Source organism: Borostomias antarcticus, assembly GCF_949987555.1.
Source record: "Borostomias antarcticus genome assembly, chromosome: 6".
Taxonomy (NCBI): Eukaryota; Metazoa; Chordata; class Actinopteri; order Stomiiformes; family Stomiidae; genus Borostomias; species Borostomias antarcticus.
Genome location: NC_140239.1, coordinates 10,976,493 through 10,982,120, shown reverse-complemented (window position 1 = coordinate 10,982,120; position 5,628 = coordinate 10,976,493). Strand labels below are relative to the sequence as shown.

Genomic DNA, 5,628 nt, shown 5'->3' with positions numbered 1-5,628 from the left:
TGACATGGTTGCAGCATTCCCCATTGATTACATGCACCAGAGTTGCCTTGGGGTTATGAAGAAACTGCTCCTCACCTGGACCAGAAAAGGAAAGCGAAGTGTCAGAATGTCTGCCCAGCAATGTGGATTACTTGGCAACAGAATGCGTGAGCTCAAGAACAGCATCCCATCAGACTTTGCAAGGTCGCCTCGATCGATTGAGCATGTGGAGAGATGGAAAGCAACAGAATTCCGCCAGTTCATGCTCTACACTGGAAAACTTGTGCTGAAAGGTCTTCTGGATGATAGACTATACAAACACTTCATGGTGTTCAGTGTCGCTATGGGCATTCTGGCGTGTCCAAAACTCCTGAAAGTCTACAGTACCTACGCCCACGAGCTTCTGGAGTACTTTGTTGCGCAAGCTAGACTCCTCTACGGCGATGACTTCATGGTGTACAATCTGCACAGTTTGGTTCACATTACTGCTGAGGCAGAGAAATATGGCGGACTGGACAACTGCAGTGCATTCCAGTTTGAAAACTACCTTCATGGCGTCAAGCGGCTGGTGCGGTCTGGAAACAATCCCATCAAGCAGGTGGCTAAAAGACTGCAGGAAAGGAATTTCAACATGCATGTCAAACCACACAACGTGAAAAGGTCAAGCCAGGAGAAGGACCGTGCATTCATCACAGAGGATGAACAGTGTGTGGAAGTTGTTGGAATATCTGGAGACGACGACAACATGGCTCTTTGCCTTGTCTACGCAAATCCTGCCCCTCTCTTCAATCACCCATGCACATCCTTCATGATTCATGCCTTCCGGTTTCAGAAGAGAGATGCAGACAGGAAATTCATACCAAAATCACAGCTGACAAGAAGAGCGATCAAGATTGAGCAGCCACAAGGCACAGTGTTTTTGGGACTTCTGCACAGTTTTTGATAAGACACTGCAAATCCTAACATTTGCACATTTGCCCAACAAGAGACAGTAGATAACAGCTGCCCACAATCAGGAACCAAAATCAATCAATCAATCAAGCAAAGCTTTATTTGTATAGCACATTTCATACCCAGAGGAAACACAATGCGCTTTACAGAGAACAAAATCTGCTCTCCAGACCCAGAACAAACCCAAGAGAAGATGCTCTCTTCTGAGACACTGCCACGCTCAGCCCCCTCATGGTCAGGTAAAGCACACATAGACATACATGCACGCACGCACACACACACTACTGGGAGGTTATGCTGTATTCACTCTCCTCACACTAATCTAACACAGTCAGTGTCATGCACATGCAACCACCTCTAGATGATGAACAAATGTCACTGATGGCTGATCATTATTACAGATTTGGAATCTTGCCCCTGGAGCCAAGTCCAGAGGACCCCTCGTATCTGCAGAACTACCGTCATAGTAGTTCAGGGATGGAGCACCACCACAACAGGTAACACCTCGCCCCCGCACACACACAGGGTCCAATTTGGTGAAAATGCATACAAACTGGATTTGTGGAGTTGTGTCTTTCATAAGACTAACTTTGTGTGTCTGTGATGTTTCAGGTACTGAGTTAGAAGGCCTTTGGACAAGCCAGAGCTCCATTCAATCATCCTCTGTCTGCGCATGACAAATATATTTCTCACATACTGCAAGTGCAACGAGCAGTGAAATGTTTTGCTATGAGCCTCTAGACAAGCTGCAACTGTGATTCATGTAGTCCCAGTGGAGTGGATTGTGTGGTAGCGAGCTGTCCATTGAGGGGGACGATGCACAATTGTTGGCTCAATGGACAAGATTGCCCACACAACGACCATGAATGTAAATTAAATAATCAATCACCTGTTTGAATAGCGAGGGGGCGGGGTGTTCTCATTCATATATGGGTACCTGGGAGAAGGGTTTGTTCTGGGTCTATCTGGGAGACTATAATGGAAATTTGTGATTTCATTCATGTCATTTGAGTGAACAGTGAGGTTAGCCTGTTTGCTCGGTTCCTTTGTGGTACAGTTCTTTTAATGCATTGTTTAATTAGGTAATGTATTGTTTTAATGTAGTACTAAACACTCCCTAGTAGTGACGCAGGCTGTAGAATCTACATGGGGTCTATAAACAGAAAAGCCATCCTCTTGTCTTGTTTAATGATGGGGCAGAATGTCTTCTATTGTTTATTGCAGATGTTGACTAATCAGATTTGTGCACAACATTGTAAATAAAGCTTCAGTTGAGGATAGCCTGTAGTATTGTAGTCTTGTACCTGTTCACATAAAAAATGATGGATTTCTGTGGTTGTACACGATTGATTAGATGCCCAATTGTAAATAAAGCTTGGGGTTAACCTTGTGTATTCTCATTGTAATCTCTTGTACCTGTGCACGGCATATCTGCAATAATTAGCTGTGACTATGAAAATGTAAAACTAAAGTCCAGTTGCTCATGAGGGTGTCATTTAAAGGTGCTCTCCCTCCAGCTCTGTTTTCAGCAAGGGGGCATAAACCGTTAGTAGATTAGAAAAGAAACATCAAATTGTGTGCAGGTTGATTAGGCAGTTTGACAGGTCATTCCAATCATTTCACTTGGTCAGAAGTGTGATTGGTTGTTCTGTTTTTATCTGTATTGAGCATTCATGTGTCAAATCTCTTATTTCATTGATTACATTCCGGGGTGATGGCACCTTTGAACACATGATTTCCACCATGGGTCGCAGTGATAGAGAATCCTGCCTGGCCGACTCACACGCTTGCGTTTGATGCGTCAACTTTGACGGATGGCGGAAGGCGTGTCTGCCGCACGCAACAACAACCAATCACATTGTCCAAAACTGCGCTCGCAACAGCCGAGTATATTCTCCGAACCTGCTAGCGCGAACTATTTTGAAAACCCACCCGGCTTTTCGTTTAGTGCCGTCATGGATGCTAATCTGGTCGAACGTGTGGCGATCGTTTATGCATTGTGGTTGAGGCAACGTGAACGTGGTGCCCGCAGGTATTGGGTACATCCTATCCTGAAAACAAACAATTCAAACAGCGATTGTCCTCCATCTTGGTATCGAAAAATGTGAAATCCCGCCTTGCGATGACGTCTTTCTCCGTCAAGACATCTGATTGGTCGGCAGCTCCGACAACGCATCTGAAAGTTGAAAATGTTTTAACTTTCGACGCTAGCAACGCAGGCAACGCAACGCACCGGGACAACAACGGAACCAGAATGCCATTCGGCTGCGGCCATTGAAAGTGAATGGCATCCGTCAAAGTTGACGCATCAAACGCAAGCGTGTGAGCCGGGCGTACTGTGAGCCAAGCAAGCAGTGACGTCACGGGATAGCCCGATGCTAGCCTAATATGACTTTAATCCAACGTCACTGCAACGTTATTTAATGACGTTGCAGGGACCCATATTGTCAATGTTTCTGCAACGTTGCAGAAAAGTCTAATTAGACTTAGGAGGGTAAAGTTATTTTCGACCTTAGATGAACGTTGTCACAACATCGCCTGATGGTAACGTTGCAACTTACCTAAGTACAACTTATGTGCAACGTTGCTGCAACCCACTGTGTTAGTAGGGCAGTTGCAGATGTGTTCCTGGCCGATGAACAAATTCAGCCAACGGATAAAGAGCTGCGTGGAACCTAACCCTGGCTGGGCGCTCCACAGAGTCCGGGTTTTCCCCAAGTCCACAACTGGTACTGTTTGCATTTTAAGCTGTTAAAAAATACTGGCGGGGGGGAAAAGATCATGACTCATTATTCTGAGGAAAAAGGATGGCTGAAATGTATTTATTATGGTACTTTATGCACACAGATCATTACGAAGGTGCCAGGCTCATGGCAAAAGTCTTTGAGCAGCAGTCGTCGATGGACGAGTGCCAGGACGTTAGAAAGAGACGGCGCAACACGCGCTTTCACTCCAGTGACGAAGGTAATATACTAAAGTGCATTCAACAGTCCCAAAAGAGTAGTACTTTTGAAATCGAGTAGTCTGAGCTAATTTACTGATATTCCACTAGATATTCCAAGCCCCGGGCAGCCATTGGTCCCCACTATGCAGGCCAAAGACCAGGTGCCGGAGTTGAAAGGCCTCTGCCAGCGGTCCAGTACAATCCACGTGTGCTGTACAATCCAGGTATGCATGTTTGTGTTGAAATTAAATGTCTATGCCTACTGCACACTGATAGTTGGACTATTTTTTATTTATTTTGAATACCATTTTACTCATCTTGCAGATTTTCCAAGCTTGTCCCATGTGGGCGAGCGGGGCCCAGGCCCCATGTATAGCACCCCAGCCAGATCATACAGCACCCAGCCAGACCAGGTAAGAGTGGCATGTACTGCTGTGGTGTCTACCTGTCTTGTCTTTATTTAGTTTCCCTCCAAATGCCAGAAGCCAAAGCCAACACCATAAAGTTTCCTGCTAATCCCATTCAGTTAGCTCTGTGATTGGCTTTTTTAGATTGAATACCATTTACTCATCTTGCAGATTTTCCGAGCTCATCCCCTGTGAGCGAAAACCATGCGAGCCCAGGCTTCATGTATAGCACCCCAGCCAGACCAGGTAAGAGTGGCATGTACTGCTGTGGTGTTGTGATGTCTACCTGTTAATGTCTTAATTTATTTTCCTTCAAATGCCAGAAGCCAAAGCATGCTGCCAACACCATACAGTTTCCTGCTCATCCCTTTCCTTTATCCCTTTTGTTTTTCAGTTAGGTCTGTGATGCCGTCGCCCAATAAAACGGCTCCAGCACCATTGACTCCATGTACCCCTCTACCTAATCGATGCTGCTCTGCAGATGCTGGTATGGGACTACTTCATGTTGCATGCAGGGATATATTTTGAGTTTCATTTAGTTTTATGTCAATGTACTTATAGCCACATCTGTGTTTATCTAGATTTCCAGAGGTCTGTACATCAGCAGTTCTCAGAGATGCGGGAGCAACTCCGTGAGCTTGCACGGACTGTGAGGGAACTGGCCCAGAGCACGCGGCCTGTGGAGTCTGGAGCCCAGGGAGAAGTGCTGGATGTACTGAACCCTGCCCAAACGGACGAGGAGCTGCAGGTCTGTGAGGCCAGGTTGAAGGACCGGGAACATCAGAGGAAGATGGTGAGTGTCTGCAGGGCGTAACTTTGTCTTATTTTTGCAGTGCAGGGAAGGGTACAGTAAATGACTCTTTGTTTTGCAGACACAATACCTAGGTGCCATTGGTGGCAGAGACTTGGCGGACACAGTCCGGCGGGTGCTGTCAGCTGTAGCCACACATGCGTTGTGGAGCGCCTACAGTGTGCACGGGAAGAAGGGGAAGAAGCCACTGAAGAGTATGACACTCTTCAATGTTCTAACATGTAAGAAATGGTTCATATTTTGAATATTTTTTAATACATCGTCTTTGTTCCATGACCGATGTGAATTGAAACCATTACCTTTCTTGATAACTTAAAGGTGCAGTGATGGTCTCCATGCCAAAGGCTACGATGGCGGAGGTGGCCGCCCAGCTGCAGGAGACATTGAAACATGCCCCTGCTAAATGCAGAAGGGTAAGTGATGTCTTTTTTTTTGGTTTCTCCTACCCAGTGTGACTGCATGGTTCCAAAGATTGTGTACCACTTTTTTGTGCATGTATGTGCGTTGTGTATTTACGGCCATTTCATTGTGTCTTT

General features: G+C 45.9%; 1 long non-coding RNA gene across 1 annotated transcript; it reads left to right on the top strand.

Annotated features, from left to right (window-relative positions):
• Positions 1-756: 756 nt before the first annotated feature.
• Positions 757-1,682, top strand: LOC311310749. Its single transcript, XR_014630508.1, has 3 exons — positions 757-1,169; positions 1,332-1,427; positions 1,543-1,682. It is a non-coding gene; the product is annotated as an uncharacterized lncRNA (long non-coding RNA).
• Positions 1,683-5,628: the final 3,946 nt, after the last annotated feature.